The sequence below is a fragment of the Triticum aestivum genome, chromosome 2D, assembly GCF_018294505.1.
Source record: "Triticum aestivum cultivar Chinese Spring chromosome 2D, IWGSC CS RefSeq v2.1, whole genome shotgun sequence".
NCBI lineage: Eukaryota > Viridiplantae > Streptophyta > Magnoliopsida > Poales > Poaceae > Triticum > Triticum aestivum.
In genome coordinates this window covers 193,139,924-193,159,840 of record NC_057799.1, presented here as the reverse complement: position 1 = coordinate 193,159,840, position 19,917 = coordinate 193,139,924, and positions in this window count along the sequence as shown.

Here is a 19,917-nt window from a genome sequence, read left to right as displayed (position 1 = left end):
GGTGGTTGAACAGGACCCCGTGGTGTGGAGGGCTGGATGAATAGTAGATGGTGGAGGGGTGCCTGTGGAGGGGTGGTTGAACAGTAGCCGGTGGAGTAGCGCGCGGTGGAGGCTGGATGAATAGGAGCCCGTGGAGGCTGGAGGAGGTCGACGGTAGCCCGTGGAGGCTGGAGGAGGTCGACGGTGAAGATGAACAGTATCCCGTGGAGTCCTGTTTTGCGGTACGCCACACCCCTCCCGATCAACAGGACCCCCGTTTTGATCGTAGCGCTCCAACACAAGTCCGTTTCCTCCGTTTTGCGGTACGCCACAACCCTCCCGATCAACAGGACCCCCGTTTCGATCGTAGGAGGTCCGTTTCCTCCGTTTTGCGGTACGCCAGACCCCTCCCGATGAACAGGATCCCGTTTCGAACGTGGCCGGTCAAACACAAGGCCGTTTCCTCCGTTTTGCGGTACGCCAGGCCTCGTTTCCATCGCCTATTCCATCCAAGCCCTCCCGATGAACACGACCATGCATTCCGTTCCGACCCAGCCGGTTGGCTCCCACGCGTTCCGTTGCCTCACGATGAACACGACGCATTCCATTGCCTCCCCATGAACATGACACATTCCGTTGCCTCCCCATGAACACGACGCATTCCGTTGCCTCCCCATGAACACGACGACGACGCTGTTTCTCCGTTCCGACCCAGCCATGTACACGAGCCCTGGCCATACGTATGTGCGAGTAGGCGTTCGAGACCCTGCCCGTATGTACGTACGTGGCCGTATTTTCTTTCTTGCACCCTGGCCGCTGTACGTATGTGTACATGCTACGTGCGCGCCTCTACTACGACACGTACGCGCCTCTACTACGACACGTGCGCGCCTCTACATCGACCAGTATATATGTACGTACACGTTCGCGACCAGAATGACAACGCTACGTACGCTTCGACCAGGTGGGTCCCGACAGTCAGGCACTTCCTTGCCTGCGAAGATGTAGCTGGCGGGTCCTAACAGTCAGGGGGGCGAATCGTTTTTTTTGCCCGGACGCACTTCCTTGCGTGCGAAGGTGTAGCTGCTGGGTCCCAGCAGTCTGGGGGGAATCTTTTTTTTGCCTGGATGCACTTCCTTGCGTGCGAAGATGTAGCTAGTGGGTCCCAGCAGTCAGGGGGCGAATCATTTTTTTTCGGACGCACTTCCTTGCGTACGAAGATGTAGCTGGTGGGTCCCAGTAGTCAGGGGGTGAATCGTTTTTTTTCCGGACGCACTTCCTTGCGTGCGAAGATGTAGCTGGTGGGTCCCAGCAGTCAGGGGAAACATTTTTTCGCGAAATACAGTGGCCCGTCCGGTGGGTCCCCGCTGTCAGGTGGAGGAATAATTATTTTGCGCGTAATAAGGAGGCACTTCCTTGCTGCGGCCGTGGACCCAGCTATCAGCCTCTCCACGTACAGTCCACGTCTGATGGAAGCCATTCCTTGACCACGTTGACCACGCCGCGCCGAGAGCACCAGGGCGGTGGACGATGGCGAGGTCTAGGAAGGGGAGGACGCGGAGCCAGGGAAGACGCGGCAGTGGATGCCCACGCGTAGAGGAGTATGAGGGTTCACTTGTTCGGCCTCCACGGCATCATAGCCGGCCACGGGCGGCAGGAGCAGGCGGCACGACCGGCGCTGCTTTGGGCGGCTAGAGCAAGAAGACCAGAGGTTGAAGAAGCACTACGGCCGTTGGATGGACATCGTACGGTCACTAGAGCTAGAATCGTTCATATATTGACTAAAGTTGACAAAGGCCTCTGTCCCAGTCAACTTAGTAGGCCCACAAGTCAGCCTCCCACCAAGGTGGGTCCCAGCTAGCAGGGGGTATTCATTTTTTTGTGCGTAATAAGGAGGCACTTCCGGTGGGTCGAAGCTGACAGCGGGGGGAACGTTTTTTTCGCAAAATACGGTGGCCCGTCCTGTGGGTCCCAGCAGTCAGGGGGAAACGTTTTTTTTCACGAAATACTGGTGGCCCGTCCGGTGGGTCCCTGCTGTCAGGTGGAGGAATAATTATTTTCCGCGTAATAAGGAGGCACTTCCTTGCGGCTGCCGTGGACCCAGCTGTCAGCCTCTCCACGTACAGTACTCTTCCAATGGAAGTCGGTCGTTGACCACATTGACCACGCCGCGCTGAGAGCACCACGGCGGTGGACGACGGCGAGGCCTAGGAAGGGGACGACGCGGAGCTGGGGAAGACGCGGCAGTGGAAGCCCGCGCGGAGAGGAGTACGAGGGTTCACCGGTTCGGCTGCGGTGTGAGGCTGCCGCTGCCGCAGAATAACAGGGGGTGTGGGTGACTAGAGGGATGGCCTGGCCAGCGGTGGGAGTAGTAGGGGGCGCTGAGGCCTACGCGGCAGCACAGCCGGCCACGGGAGGCGGGAGTAGGCGGTCCCGCCGGCGCTGCTTTGGCGGCTGGAGCAAGAAGATTAGAGATTGAAGAAACACAACGGCTGTTGGATTGACATCCAACGGTTACGTCTGCTAGAATCATTTGTTGACGTATATAATAACTAAAAAAATCTTGCATACGCGTCAACTAAACAGGCCCACAAGTCAGACCACTCCCTCTTTTTTTAATAATTTATATATAGCTCATAGCAACTTCTTATGCAATTTATTACAGTCGTTTTTTTGGTTGGCCAGGGCCAATTTCGCATATTTCTGTGGGTTCCAAACTATTTTTAATACCGAAATGTCAAGCCAGATTTAAAGTACTTTGAAGATATATTTAAATTAGGTTAATGCCCAGTGAAATAGGAATCTGAAAATGTGAAAAAATTCAGAAATTATAAAGTAATTGCCAATTTGTCATCTGTTTTTATATTTACAACCCATTTCATATTACTTTCAAGATTTGCAGGCGTCTTGAAAGAGTTGCAGCCCATCAAGGCGTAGAAAAATAAGTAGGCCTGGATTGGGTATTCTTCAGAAAAAATAAACTGGGCTCATTTTCACAAAGAAAAAAATAGCTGGGCTGGTCACATGGTGAACATAAAATATAAGCCTGGGCTAGACGGGCCACAGCCCAGTTCAAACCCTACTCCGTCTCAACAATACCAAACAAAAAAAATACTGCTCGAGTATCTACGTCCCAGGTGTCAGCCGATCTTGTGCTGTTCTCTTGTCTATTGACTATATACGCTCACAATGTCGTGGGTCCCAGATGTCAGGAAAACACTAGGAGGAAGCATTTTATTTTTCCATAAGCTGACGTGGTGGGCCCTACTGTCATCCTCTCCACGTACTTCTGCCGATTCCTGTTGTTTGTTGACCATGTTGACAACGCGAGAGGGCGGCGCCGCGGCGAGCGTACCAAAGCACGCGGAGGACGTCGGCGTTAACGATTTAGGAGACGGTGGGGCGGCGATGCGTGCGCTGAGGCGCAACCAGCCGTGGGAGGCGGAAGCAGGCGGCCCCGCGGGCGCTGATTTGGTTCTGGCGGCTGGAGGAAGACAGGACTGAAGAAACACGACAGACTGTAAAAGCAGCAGGAGTACTTAACAACCTTAACTGAAACCAACAGGGGCACTTAACAACCAAAGCTGAAAGCAGTATGAGTACTTATACAGGTTCAACCGTACAAAGCACGCCTCGAACAGTGCTACTTTGCCTACAGTTAACCAAGAGTGAGGCCGCCAAGCCCCAGGACAAGGCCCAGGCGCCACCCCGCGCATCCACAACCTTCTGAAAGCGGCTTCATCTCGCAACGTGGTCAATAAACAGGATATTCGCTTTAGAGCCATGGAAAAGCATGAACATAATCTTCTGTCCTATTCTCCAAGATGGACGGGCCTTCATTATTTGAGACCACCCATGAATAAGTATCTTTTCACCTCCAAGGGGAATTGAGTAGGTCGACATAAACATCATGTTGTGACCAAGCGCAAGTCTGACCCGACCATGGCCATGCATCTGTATAGGAACAATAGAACTCGGCAGTTCCTGTTTCAAGAAGATCATAGCTGTAAAATTGTGTATAAGCAATAGTTTATGAACAACATATATAACAGAAAACAACTCGTACCATAAGTTTCTCGACACAGTTGGACCTGTTCAACGAGTGCAGCAGTGGCACACATATCCCACGTGGCCTTCCACCATTGAAGCGCCCCACAAGGACCTCAAGACGATCAATAAAGTGTAGGAACTTGTGGATGTCGATCCAGTCAACTTCAGTGCCATTAGTAACAGCCGAGTTATTACAGAGTAACAAACGAGCAGACTGCTTAAATCTGAAAAAACCTACACGTGCCACCAATTATAAGAAAATATTAGTTAGAAGTAGCATCTTCATGAGAGATTCGTTGCTACTTCTAAAGTTAAATTGTGATTAGTTAGACATAATAGGTGGATTAAGAAGTAATCGAGGCAACAAGCAAGAACCAGATACAAAACTAACATGGATGAACAATCGGAACGACGTCAGGGTGGAAGATCGCAGTGAAGATGAGACCAGGTTCTGCTATTTCCATCAACATTCGTGCGCCAACTTTCAGTCCGTAACACTTGAGAAAGTTTATCCAAGTTTGGCCATAAAAAAGCAGCGATCTTCTTGGTTCATGAACCCAACTCAGAACTTATATCCAATGCTTGTCTTCACTGTGCCCATTAAACTAGTGTATTCAGTTATGGCAAGGCCAAGCATCTTGAGTACATGTGTTCTGGCAGAGCAAATAATACACTGCAGGAAAAATAATATGAGAACACAGCATGTTCAAAAAACCCCCACCCTCCCGGATAGAAAAGAGGATTCTAGGAACATACTGTGCGCGTTTCAAAATGCTCTGTTAGGATGAGAAGGAACAAGTGTGGCGTCTCGCCGAGGGCGCAGAAACCTGTAGGGTACTCGCACTTTGGGCACTGCAAATGAAACACACTAGATTCAGTAGGAAGAAAAATGCATCAACGGCGGCGGCTGCCATCCTAGGATTACCTGCGACCAAGGGACTTGGATTTATCGGGGATGGATGAAGAATTCGTACCTGGTTCTCCATAAGAAAAACCTATGCAATCGCCGAGAGGGGGTTTTCTCTGAACAAGCAGACGAGGGAGAAGGGGATTCAGGCCCAGTGAAATATTGCCGCTTCGTCCGTCCAGCTTACTGCTAAAGCTGGAAAGGGGGGTTGTGATTTGATGGCTCATTGGGCATTACTGCGGCGCTACGACCGGGGTGTGTCTACCGTGAAGTTGTGCACTCTAATTTGTGCATATGGCACGTGGACCCCGTTGCCGGTTGCCCCACATATCAGCAAAAGGAAGTAGAAAGACAGGAGTAACTAGTTACAGATAAATATATATTTTGACAGAGAGATACTCCCTCTATAAAGAAATATACAAATCTTTTATATCACAGGCTCAGCTTGCCAAGAAATATACTCCCTCTGCAATGCACAGGCATTATGGGGGTTCAGCTTTTTTTATGGGGGTTCAGGTGAGAATATAATACTCAGATAGGCTCACGGTTCTGGACTTTGGGCCGCAAGCCGACCCTGCATGTTTGGGGGCCCATGTGTTCTACCTCAGCGCTTTTCATATTGCAAGCGATCGGTACGACGCTGGTTTTAGATGCTGTCGCAAGACGAATACACAAAATTGAATAAAGCACGGCAGCTGTTGGAATGAAATCGAACGACAGTTCCTAACCAGCAATCAGAGTTGCAATTCTATTAACGATATACCATGTGATAAATAATACTGTCGTACTACTTATACACACAGGACACTTGTTTCACCATGCCAGATTATTACATCAAAATCTCTCGGAGGATAGATCAGTTCGGCAGTTGCGTGCTGCTACTGAAGAATTTCAAAGTTGATTTGGACCAGCTCTCCTTGCCGAGAAAGTTCGATTTTGACATCATCCCCTACCGCAAGATATGATTTAGATTTGAACCTTGACCATCCTTTAGCATCAATCATCATGCGACCATCCTTTGTACTTACGGTATATTGAGCAGGTTCATTCACACCAAGGGTACGCATGGTAAGAGAAACTTGGCGCGGTCGCCCGGATTGTTGAACGACTCGCTCGTTGCTCTAGGAGTTCTCTGTTTGCAAACAAGAAGACATACCCAAACAGTTAGATCAACACAGTGAATCATGTGAAACAACATGGAAAGAAAAAAGAATGAAGCACTTGGGCGGCCAATGCTTACCAAGAAGGTGGACATGTCGGTTTTTGTAAGGACTTTGGTATATGAAGTGCGAACTGCAGCCCAGTCTGTTGCCGATGCAACTGCACGGGCTGGAGCAGATGCAAGTGCAAGTGTTGGTGCAGGTGCTGAAGCCGCTGCTGCTGCCGATGATGGTGCTCCTTGTAGAGCTGGTGCCGGTGTCGGAGCAGGTGCCGGTGTCAATGCCCGATCCTCCGGTAGATCAGACTGATCCGCTGACGCGGTCGGTGCCCAATCCTCAGCTGGATCAGACTGAGCTGCTGCCGCTGTCAGTGCTAGAGCAACTGCCGATGCTCGATCTGTGCGAGACAGCGGCGATCGTGTCTGGTCTGCTATGATCAGCTTTCTAACTTGACTAGGATCCGTGACCGTGATCCAGTTTTTTTCTTCATTTCTTTTAAACGCGAGAAGGACTAATTGTGGCGTTTTTGTTAAACCAAACTGCAATTCATCATAGGGATTCAGCTTGTACTCAGACAACAGACTGATCCAATTTTTTCCAGTAATATAAGTGATGGACAGTGCCTTCGTTACTGACCAGACATAAGAAGTGAAACCTGCAAAAATAGCCATCGTAGAGCAAACCAAACGGTTTATTCTGTCATGAATGTCACATGGCAAAACCTGCATCATAAAATTGCAGGAAAAGAAAGAAAACATGACATTAAATCAATAAGATTTAGACAGTAAATCAATAAAATTTACTTGATGTGACACGAGTGAATCCTTACCAGGAAATCACTATGTTGAAGTACTAAATAGAAGATTGATCGTCCAACTACGCGTGGCATGCAGGGGCCCTGCCTACTCCCACAAGCAGGACAGTCCAAAGGTCGTGAAAAATCGTATGGACCGAACATCCATGGGACTGGAAATCCTGGTGGGTGCGATAAACCCTGCAATGCATACAGATATTGGAGTGTAACCATAATTGATAAACCGTCCTCACAAAAAATATGATCTGGATACTTCAAAATATACAGACTGAATTGAGTGGACAGACATTAACATAGACCGTTCACACACCAAAAGCGGCAGTACTAATAAACAATACAGGGTTCACAAACACAAATCAAGTACTGAACAATAGTACTTACTACAGACAAGCAAAGTTGCACTAACTAAACTCTGCAGACTATTTCTTGCCACCGACATACGGGATGAACCCCGCATAACTGACTAGGCCATGGACTTTGTGTGAGATGTCTACATGCACCATCACCATCTTGTCAACCTTGGAGAACCTAACAGAGTGGTCTTTCCACTCATAAACATGATGATGAAGACAGGCCGCATCAGATTTATTGGGAAGCTTTACAAGAACCACACCCTTCGTAATCGAAGGCACAACCAGGAAATTGTTGTGGTCAAGTACAGCCTCGAGAACACGCCTGACAACAATGCTACAGGAAAACACTAGTTCAGGACACGTGGCGACAAGGACACAACAGCTGGATAGTTCAGCAATAGAACTCATCATCAGGTCTTCCAGTTCACGCGACATGACTTTGAGAACTTCATCTCCACCACGGACCTGGTTCTAATTCAAACAGAAACCATATTTTATTACTACCTCCGTTCAGAAATATAAGATGATTTTCGACACTAGAACATGTCTTCAAAGGCATGAGAGCAGAGGGATTACATGCAATATCCATAACACAAGTTACTAAGGCAAATATACCCTCTTAAAAGGTAGCATTGATGTTCATAAAGTACTCCCTCCCTCCCAAAATTCTTGTCTTAGATTTGTCTAGATACGGATGTATCAAGTCACATTTTAGTATTCGAGACATCCGTATCTAGACAAATCTAAGACAAGAAATTTGGGACAGAGGGAGTAGTTGAAAGTAATCTATAAGAAATCAGTGTCAACCTCTCGCATGTTTTGGTCAAAAGAGGAATTTAGAACCGTCATTTGGCACACTAAAATCACATGCAAGATCACCCAGAAAGTTGTACTACCAGTACTAGTACTGCGTGTTAGATGAAAAAACACGATCAAGGTCGAGAAAAAGATCGTCAACATGAGACATTACCTGGACTTGCTTAATGAGGGATCCCAGAGAGGGGGGCTTGGACAGGGCGATGGCTTTGAGCTTGTCTGCGGTAGTCTCGGCGGGGTGCTTGCGCTTCTTCGTACCATGAGCCTCGACGGTTTTGGCCAGAGCCATAGACATCACGTCGGCCGGTGCTCCGGCGTCCATCCAAGAGAGGAAGCTGAGAGAGAAGAGTGAAAGGAGGAACGAGATGAGGGAGAAGCGAAGCGAGTGGGGGTTTTCTTCAAGAGAGGAAGCCGAGAGAGAAGAGTGAAATGATGGTTCTTCGTCCGTCTAACTCACTGCCGGAAAGGAGGGGGTTTTGTGATTTGATGGCTCATTGGGCATTATTGCGGCGGTTCGATCGGGGTAGTCTACCGTCACTCTACTACAGAGTAATTTAGTGCATGGCTGGTGGACCCAGGTGCTGGCTGTCCCACACGTCGGTGAAAGTGAGTAATTTAGTGCATGGCTGGAGGAGGATCCGCACGGTAGAGCGTGTCCATTGTTTTTCTGAAGAAAAAATGATTACAACAAGCGTTTCCACTCTTACGATGGAGGATTGCGAAACACGGCAGCCACTTGAACATACACAGTGCTCCTACTACTAGGCATGTGCAGTGGTTCATACGTCAGTACTACACAATCTTGTTGCTAGTGTAGTAAGATATGACGATAACAAATGATGTTGTGCACATGTCAACTACTCCTATATGTAACATAGTACCACTTTTTCGACTGTCCGGTCGAGAATGAACGGTGAGATCAATGTTAACAGAACTAGGTCCACATCACACGGAGAGTACGGTGCTACAGTACTCCATGAAACATGAACCATATGAAGCACGAATAGTGTTAGGCAGGGTGTATGAAGGGTGCACGGGATGGGAGCAAAAGTTCCCTTCTCGACCCACTTTTGGGTGTTTGGCAGAGTGCATGAAGGGTGCATGAGTCCACACTAGTAGGTTGACAAAAATGCACGAAGAGGAAACAACTATATTGAGATGAGAATGCAACCAAACACACCCACACGCTTTGTGCTACAGTGACTGATCTGCACCGTGTGAGTTTGATCCAACGGTCATGTTGCGCCGAGACATGGACATGCCCATGCAGAGGGTGCCTAAACACCACCGAAGTCCCTCTGCTTCTCGAGGCGCACGACGTTGGTGATGTAGGGTGCAACCGCCCGCAGAGCCCGCTCCCGGTCGACGGGAGGCAGCTCGTCAAAGACGGCGTCCAATGGCACGAATGGATTCTGGTGACGGAGCCCTAAAAGGATTCGCCCGGCAATGGCGACGGCAGCCTGCAACCCCTCCTTGTCCAGCTCAGCCCCCACCATCGCGCGGAGACGGCTCATCTCCTCGGAGATATAGGTGAAGAAGGAGACCAGGTCAGGAAGCCGCAGCTCGTTGAAGTCGACCGGGTGGTCGAACGGGTTTAGCCCGACGGCCGGCATCGTCGCGCTGGCACGACGGTAGGCATCGCGCAGCCGCAACACGTGCGTGGCAACTTGGTTCACCAAGTGGCTGAGGCGATCCTGGACCTTGTCACGACCGGCCCGCTCGCGCTCCAGCCGGCTCCCCTGACGGCCTATCGTATCTCCCGCTTTCTGCAGCAACGCCGCTGACGCCTCGAGCATCTTTGTGGTGGACGCCTGCCGCTTTTGAAGCTTCGTGAACTCCCGCACATAACGGAGGAGCATGGCACTCCTCTCCTCCTTGAGCTCACGGAGCTCCACGTCCTTGGCCCTGAGCTCCGCATCCTTGGCATGGAGCTCCTGTGTCAGGCGCCTCACCTCGGACTCCGTAATCTGCTGCGCCACCATGGCACCAGGTAGAAGCAATGGGGAGAGGAAGCAAAGGGGGCGAAACGGCTGAAAGGCAATGCAATCTACGGGAAGGCGAAGGGAGCGGGGAATCTTTTGGTTTTCACCATGGTAAAACACCAGTCGAGGACTTCTCACATCAGGGAGCAGTGGGTTTTTACAGGCGGAGTCATCGTGACTAATTGTTGCCGCGCCTGCTCCCGTCAATCAAAAAATTAAAAATCCCGCCGCACCTGCTCCCGTCAATCAAAAAAATAAAAATCCTGCCGCACCCAAACACCAGAGCAACGCCGCGGTGGATATTTAAATTTACTTGCCGGCAAGTAGATAAAAAAAGGGGTGAAAAACCAATGTGGCGGCGGCCTAGCTAATCGGTCGAACTAGCCCAACTAGCTAGCCACCGTGCTTCACTGATGTACTCGGTGGGAAAGGTGGTCTTTCGTGATTTGACGACTCATTTACTTGCTTCGACGCTACGACCGAGGAGGACCCAGAAAACGTGTGGTAGGGCGTCCCACGTCAGGAAGAATATATGCGTGCACCACCCGGGAGGACCCCGAAACCGCGCGGTAGGGTGTGCCACGTCTCGGCACGGAGGAAAAATGTGCGTGTAAAAATATACTGTATCAGACGTAGTACCTATGGTTCGACCTCGGGACCCAGCCAGTCGATCGAAAACACCCCACTAGCCACACAACTTCATCATGCAAACGTGGCACGAAGGATAGATGTGGTTAGCTCCATCTCGACCAGCCACACGTCTCTTGTTCTAGGCGATTCTTCTATTTTCCAAGCTTTTTTTAGTTGTAATAACACCACGGCAAGCTAGCGCCGCTCTTCGTGTGTGCCCGTGCAAAGGTTAGACGATGGAGAGAAGAGAGATTGAGATCACAGACCTGGGACCCACCAGTAAGTGAGACAACGGTCATGCACGTGTTGACGAGGCACTCCCTCTACTCTACTCAACGCAAGTACTGTATAAAATCAAGTTATGGGACAAAGCCAACAACCGTTCGTTTTTTCAGGCTATCGACTTACGCTTTGTAGTCTAGGTTGCCAGTTCGAATCTCGTCTTTCAGATTTGTTAGTTTTAGGTCCAAATTTGATTAATGACAAGTGGGACCCCTGTGTGTTGTTCCGATATTTCAGTGTAGGATGTTTTTTTTGAAAAAACACTTTGCACGGTTAGACAAGTAATGACACGAGTTACACGTATTTTGCAAGTTTACGAACAAAAATGACAGCGGCATAGAATATCACATCCACCCCGTAGCTTAGATACTATGGTGATACGAGTTTTTACACCGTTGGAAGTGAGATCCAATGGCTTGGGAGTAGTCTTTGTAATTATGCGCAATTTCCAAACTCTCCAAAGGTTTTTTTGCAAATAAAACATTCAGGCCTCGTGTGTGCCGCTGCATCTTCGATCCAACGGCTCCCTGGTGCTCATATTAGGTGCTCCCCGTAGCTTAATTACCCGCTACAGTGATATGAGCATCTAGGTCGTATGATCAGTGATCAGATGGCACATGCGTAGTACTTGTACTTTCTGCGCATTTCCCAAACTCTATCAGCCGTATATTGCAAAAACATTCAAACCTCCTACTGTGGGCCATTAGATCTCAGTGAACTCGTATCACCATAGAATGTACGGTGCGGGAGCACCTCATACTCTCCCGTGCGAGAAAACATAAGGTGCTATCATAGCTTGGATGCTACGGTGATACGAGCTTTGAGGTCGTTTGATCTGAGATCCAATGGCATCTGAGCAGTCTTTGTGCTTGTAAGCAGTGGCCGAACTCTTTTGGGGCTTTTCTGCAAAAAACCATTCGAACCACCGAGGAGGTGTTGGGTCACAAATCCAACGCCTCCGACGAGCTTGTATCACCAAAGCATCTAAGGTGTGGTAGCACATGATATTCTTACATACATGAGAATATGATGCCCTCCTTCATCTTAGATGCTATGGTGATATGAGCTTCGAGGTCGTTGGATATGGGATCAAAGGGCATCTAAGTAGTTTTTGTACAAATTGTGTGCAATTCTCAAACTCATCAAGGTTTCCTGCAAAAATATTAAGACACATCATGTGAGCTGCTATATCTCAGATCTACAAGCTCCAAGCAACTCGTATCGGCATATAGCATCTAAGGTATGGGGGCACATGATATTCTCCCGGGGAGGAGGGGTGGGGGGTGCACAACCAATCGGTGGTTGGGAGGGTGGGGACAAATATAATCTAAACAACCCTAAACAGAGCTCCACAATTTTATCTAAGGCCGAGGGGTTGACCCCCGACAATCATAGCTCCGCCTAAACACAACATTTGCATGTACTGTAGTACTAGACTTAATATTCATGTTTCAGTTTCATGTTCATTTTAAATATTGAACTGAGGACCATGGATGTCTTACATTTTACTCCCTTCATTCCTAAATATTAGTCTTTTTAGAGGCTTCAAATGGACTGGCACATACGGATGTATATAGACATATTTTAGAGTCTAGATTCACTCATTTTGCTCCGTATGTAGTCACTTGTTGAACTCTCTAAAAGACTAATATTTAGGAATAGAAGGAGTATTTTTGAATTCGTGTCATACATGCATGGTTTGGAAAAATAGATGCACTATACTTATTGGATTGTTGTTGTGTTCGTGCGTGTGTGTCTCTGTGTGTGTGTGTGTGTGGTCATATGCTTGATACATACAAAGTTTTCTCACCTCCATATTGTTCATCTTTTAAATTTGAATTTGCATTGGAAAACTTACTAGGGATACCATGAAATGTGAAATCCACGTTGAGATCACTATATCACAAACTCACTCTAATTCAACAACTCGTCATAAATCAATTACCACGTTGAGATTAGTATTTGCAAGGAAAATACGGGTATTGTAATACACATAGATTCGTTCGGCTATTTAAAAGGTTCCTTTCGTATTCTCGAATGGTAGGACCCAACGGCGTACCAGCCAGACCTTGGCTCGTGTTGATCCTAAAAAAAACCAGGCTCGTGTCCTTCGGTGGCGTGCGTGGTACGCACATTAGGCAACCCCAACCAGTCGAGCCTCAGCGTTTCAAGTCGAAATATCTGGCGGCCAGAATTCCAGCCTAGGAAATTCCCCTCATGTCCCCGGTCCATAATGACTACCGATGAACAACGGAGGGATGCTTTAGTAACTAGACAACATTACCTACCGTGCCGAGCATGGTTCAATTCCCTCGGTCACCGCTCGTCAAGGTCACCCGTCAACTGCATTGCCTACTACTACTACTACTACTACTACTACTACTACTACTACTACTACTACTACTACTACTACTACTACTACTACACCAGGATGAGCACATAATTGAGCCCGTTTGTTCGTGCCTAGTACTTGAGTTAATATATCAGGCAATAAACTGGTACGGAGTGATTATCCTTTTACTCTGCATATATAACTTGTCTGAAGTCTAACTAAGCAAAATGTTTGACCAAATCCTTTCTTAAGAAATACGACAGGACAGATGTACGGCTTGAAAATTTATTGCATGATGCAGGTTATGATATTGTTTCGAATCCTGGATCTTAAATTTCAGAAAATCCAAAAGTGAGCATAAATTCTTGAAACTAAGCATGGTCACGTGATATGGCACAAATATTACTTCGTAAGTTTTTTCTTCAATTTGAGACAAGCTGCTTATGACAAGTTGCACAAATGAAGAGCCAAGGTATTTTGGAACAAAGACCTCTCATGTTAAGGCGAACGCTTTCACTATTGAAACCGTGGGCGTTTACGTGCCGCCACGAGTCCCCGCTTCTCATCGGCATGTGTCGTCCGAGCAAGCGTGTGAGTCGACGGGAGGCGTGCGAGCAGACCGCTGTGCCGGCTGTCAGGGAGGCGTGTCAGCAGACCGCTGTGCAGGCTCACCGGGAGGCGAGCCCTTTGACCAGGCTCCGCCGCCCACCGGCGTCCCAACTGCTCCCACTTTTAATGTCGACGGCGCCACAGTTTAAAATCAACCCCGCACTACTCGGTATCGCTACAATCCTCTCTCTTCCTCTCCGATTCTCCTGTCGTCTACCTCCAACTAGCCTGACCTAAACGTACGCCATGCCGCATCACGATGGTCTGCCCTTAATGTTCCAGTTTCCTGAGGAAGACACCCAGCCGGAGTCTCAAGAACATAAGGCGCTTTGGGACGAGCTTGAACTGGCCTTGCGGGAAGACGCCACACCTGTCCCCGCTCCCGTTCCGGCTCCCGTCGCCCCGACTGCGCCAGCGCCCATCCCCGTGGCATTGATGGGCTGGGAGCCGCACATTGTCGCCGAGCTTGATCCCACGGGGTTCCACGAGGTCCCCGCAGACTTTCACGCGCCCGTGCACCTGCCAGCGCATGCGCCTGCGCGTGCACTGACGCGCACGCTCGTGCACCTGCCAGCGCATGCGCCTGCGCGTGCACTGACGTGCGCGCCCGTGCCGGTGCCCGTGCACACGAATGTCTCCGCCGCGCCGTTGACAACGCCTGTCCCCGTGCGGGTGCCAGTGCCCCCCTCAGTGGCACGGATGGCCGCCGTCGACCGCTTCCTTGCACCAACGCCAGTCGCCTCCTCTCGCCAGTTGACTCGCTCCGAAGTCCAGAACATTTTGGCCTTCCTTGAAGCTCGGCCAACGTCCAGGAGTACGCCAACAACGACGCAAGACGCCGCCGTCGCCGTCGGTCAGTGGCCCGATGACACACAGAGCACGGCAGAGGAGCCGCTTCCCACCGCGAGACGCCCCCGCCGCCGCCGCTTAATCTAAATTTGCCATGAAAAACGTTCGGATTGCCATGCTTAAAATCCAAACGTTTATCATTTCCGTTTATTTTATATCGATCATCGTATAATTTAAAGTCGGAGTCAGACTGAACGAAATGTATGGTTTGATCGATTGAATGTTCTGCTAGAGCCGTATCAAATTAAATATAAAACGTCATCAAGCCACATGTATTCCTTGTCATCCAACGACCTAGACCGCTTCAATGTCGAGCGCTCAACACGTTTAGCGTGCAGTTATTTTCATGCCAAAAATAGTGCTAACCACATGACAACACGCAAATAATATCCTAGTAGTTAATATCCACATGCACTTAATATACTTCCAAATTAACGTGCAGTGCACGTACACACTGACTAGTGCTGCTAGTACGTGAAACTGGTGCCGTGACTTGTGAACGCGTCCAGATATGGTCAACGGCAACATCGCCCGCGAGTTGCTCCTGTTTGCCCGTGCGTCTAAACGCAGAAGGGGAGGAGAGAGAGAGAGCACACATGGAACCCACCAGTAAGTGAAGGCGAATAGTACTAAAAATAATATTACATGTTATCCATTAATTAGGCTGTGGTAATATAAAAACATTATGTGAACAAAGGGGGTAGAACAAACATTGCTATTCTACGTATGTTGCCTATTGACGTGCGGCTTGAAGGCCCGGTCGCATGTTCGATCCTCGTCCTTTATTTTTTAATTTGTATATGGGTCCAAATTTGTTTCATGACATGTGGGCCCCTCGGTGTGTAGTTTGTAGCACTTTAATTTGTGGGTCGAAATTTGTTCCATTCCAAGTGGACTATCGGTGTGTAGTTTTGTAGTTTATTTATAATAATTAAAGAGAACAACATAGTTTTTTCAATAATACCATGGTGCGACATTGAAGACCAGAAAGGACGTGCGAGAGAGCGATGACCGAGCCAGAGGGAAATCAACTAGGGGAGTTGCGTGGGTTGCAACGGTGTTTGGAGTAGTTGTGGGCCGAATGCTACGAAAATATAATCTAAACCGACCGGAATAAATGCCTACACAAATTAATCCAAGGTTGGAGTGCCCCTCGCAATGTAAATAGCTCCGGCTTTGCGAGGGATGGAGAGGTAGTAGCTTCAACGCGTGGAAGATACGGTGTGAGAAAGCGAGGTCAATCGAGAGACATATAGATAGAGAGACAAAGTGAGTGTGGTCTGTCATTCATTGAACAAATATATATGCTTTGGAGAGATATTGTCCGATTGAGCTTTTTGGCAAGGGTGAGGGCTTTAAGATAGAGCTTGAGAGATGATCCAGTCACAGACGTGTAGATATATTTTGTGCGTGGGAGGAAGCAAGGTCAACCGATCACATAGGGTCGCCGTGTGATCGAAAGAGTGAGACGGGTTGGAGAGAGTGACCTAGATAGACGATGTGCGTGAGAGAGTATACAATGTGAATAGGTCGAATTGGGCTCAAACATGGTGATATATCGTTTTTGTCCGAGAAAGAGCGAGGTCAATCGAGACATACGGAGAGAGAGAGAGAGAGAGAGATTGAGTGAGAGTGGCCCACCATGAGGTCGAAAGAGTGGCGGCGGCTTGGATGGACTGACCTAGACAGACAATCTATGTGAGAGAGTATAGAGTGTGTCGATCGAGGCCCGAACAGGGAGACATATCATTTGTGTGTGAAAGAAAACGAGGTTAAATGAGACTCAGATAAAGAGAGCGAGATTGAGCGAGTGTGGCCCGCCGTGCGGAAGAAAGAGTGAGGCAGTCTTGAGGGAGTGACCTCGAAAGAGTGAGAAAGAGCGAGCACGACACCACCCCTGGAGGGCCTCGCGCAGCCTGCGGGGGGCCCAGCTTCGTCCTTGGGTTCGGCGACGTGCGGCCCTTCGTCTTGCGCATGAACGATGCCGCTCGCCAGGCTCTGACTGCCAGAGTGATGTTGGTGCTCGCGGGCCGCGCCTCGGGTTCTGTCCGCGACCGGCCCGCTGCTCGCCCGCACCGGTATGGGCCGTCCGGCTCCGGATGAACCGATCACCATGATTGTCTTCTTCTTGGGAGCCATGGCGATGAAGAACTGCTAGGCTAACCGCTAGACTGGATTTTCACAAGTGCACGCCCTACCTGGCGCGCCAAAGATGCTGGGGAAACGACACCTATGGGATCACTAGGATCCCTTCTACGGTTGGCGGGCGCGGGGTTGTGCAAAGAGCGGGTCTGACAGGAAGCACAATGATTGTTTACCCAGGTTCGGGCCGCGAGGATGCGTAAAACCCTAGTCCTGCTTTGGTGTATGTATTTGAGTGTTCTTGAGTTCTTGAACTAGCTACGGTGTGTCCCTCGTTCCCAAGATCCGAATCCTTCTCCTGGTCGCCTCGGGCCTCCTTTATAGACAAAAAGGGGTTGCCACAGTGGTACACAGGAGGTGGAAAGGTGTACAGAGGATGAGTCTATCCTCTGGCACCGCCGGACAAACGCATTTAATGCGCTGCCGACGTGCCCCTCTTGCTTCATCGGGGGCGGCAAGGAAGCTCGTCCCAGCTGTCGCCGCTGTGCTTGGTTGCGACGCGCGTCCGAGCTGACGAGGCGTTGTAGCACCACGTTGGCTGGCTGCTGGGCTGGTGCGGTGGTGGAGTCTTCACGAAGATCTGCATGCCACCACGCAGGTGCTAGCTGAGTCGGTGTAGAGGCCGCATGCTGCCATGCAGGTGCCTGCCCAGCTGGTTGAGCTAGCAGCTGCATGGGAGCGGCGGTGTAGTCTTGGCAGACGTGGGCCTGGCCACGGCCCCGTAAGTGTCCTCGGCAAGGGCCTTGTCGAGGCCCCGGCAAGGGTCTTGCCGCGGCACCATGGTCGTCCCCGGCAAGGGTCTTGCCGGGGGTCTCGTGAATTTCCTCGGCAAGGATCTCGCCGAGGGCCGTCGTCTTCTGGTCCTCACCTGATCTTGTGTGTTTATGATCTTGACGAAGATCTGCATGCCACCACAGAGGCGCCTCCCGAGTCTTGGTTCCAATGTGGTTGGTTGGTGGTGTTGGAACCCGCGGGCTCAAGGGTGGCTCGCTCTGCTGGCGTCGGGCAAGTTGCCCCGGCAAGGCTCTTGCCGGGGCTGCAGAGGCTACCCCGGCAAGGGTCTTGCCGGGGGAGTCCACCTCGCCCTCTTGATCTTTGTGTTTCTTGGTCTTGGAGTTGCTTTGGTTGCCTTGTGCTTCGGCTTCCCTCTTCTGCCCTGCCCAGTGTGGCCGTGGGCGCGGCTCTGACTGCCCGTGCACAAGTAAAGGGGTAAAAGGGAGTGCCCCTAGTTTTGTACACCGACATAAACCTAGACTCATTAGATGGGTTCTCCTTCTACAAGAATTTGATTTGCATATTATTGATAGAAAGGGAGCTGAGAACCCCGTTGCAGACAACTTGTCTAGGTTAGAGAATGTTCTTGATGACCCACTACCTATTGATGATAGCTTTCCTGATGAACAATTAGCTGTCATAAATGCTCCTCGTACTGCTCCATGGTATGTTGATTATGCTAATTACATTGTTGCTAAATTTATACCACCTAGTTTCACATACCAACAAAACAAAAAGTTTTTCTATGATTTAAGACATTACTTCTGGGATGACCCACACCTTTATAAAGAAGGAGTATATGGTGTTATTGGACGTTGTGTACCTGAGCATGAACAGGAACAGATCCTACGCAAGTGTCACTCCGAAGCTTATGAAGGACACCACGCTGGAGATAGAACTGCACATAAGGTATTGCAATCCGGTTTTTATTGGCCTACTCTTTTCAAAGATGCCCGTAAGTTTGTCTTGTCTTGTGATGAATGTCAAAGAATTGGTAATATTAGTAGACGTCAAGAAATGCCTATGAACTATTCATTTGTTATTGAACCATTTGATGTTTGGGGCTTTGATTATATGGGACCGTTTCCTTCCTCTAATGGGTATACACATATTTTAGTTGCTGTTGATTACATTACTATGTGGGTAGAAGCTATTCCAACTAGTAGTGCTGATCATAACACCTCTATTAAGATGCTTAAAGAAGTTATTTTCCCGAGGTTTGGAGTCCCTAGATATTTAATGGCTGACGGTGGTTCACATTTTATTCATGGTGCCTTTCGTAAAATGCTTGCTAAGTATGACGTTAATCATAGAATTGCATCTCCTTATCACCCGCAGTCTAGTGGTCAAGTAGAACTGAGTAATAGAGAGCTCAAATTAATTTTGCAAAAGACTGTTAATAGATCTAGAAAGAATTGGTCCAAGAAACTTGATGATGCATTATGGGCCTATAGAACTGCATATAAAAATCCTATGGGTATGTCTCCGTATAAAATGGTTTATGGAAAAGCATGTCACTTACCTCTCGAACTAGAACATAAGGCATATTGGGCCATTAAAGAGCTCAATTATGATTTCAAACTTGCCGGTGAGAAGAGGCTATTTGACATTAGCTCACTTGATGAACGGAGAAGTCAAGCCTATGAGAATGCCAAACTGTTTAAAGAAAAAGTTAAAAGATGGCATGACAAAAGGATACAAAAGCATGAGTTTAATGTAGGTGATTATGTGTTGCTATTCAACTCTCGTTTAAGATTTTTTGCAGGAAAACTTCTCCCTAAATGGGAAGGGCCTTACGTTATCGAGGAGGTCTATTGTTCTGGTGCCATAAAAATCAACAACTTCGAAGGCACAAATCCGAAGGTGGTGAATGGTCAAAGAATCAAACATTATATCTCAGGTAATCCTATAAATGTTGAAACTAATGTTATTGAAACCGTAACCCCGGAGGAATACATAAGGGACACCTTCAAGAACATTTCGGACTCCGAAAAGGAATAGGTACGTGGTACGATAAGTAAACCGACTCCAAAATAGTTCTAATGGCAATTTTTCTCCGTTTTGGAATATTTAAGAAAATAGGAAAAATAAGAAGTAATCCGAAAGGGACACGAGGTATCCACGAAAGTGGAGGGCACGCCCTACCCCCTGGGTGCGCCCCCTGCCTCGTGGGCACCTTGTGTGCCCTCCGGACTCCGTTTTCTTGCACGATACTTCTTTTGGTCGGTAGAAATTCAT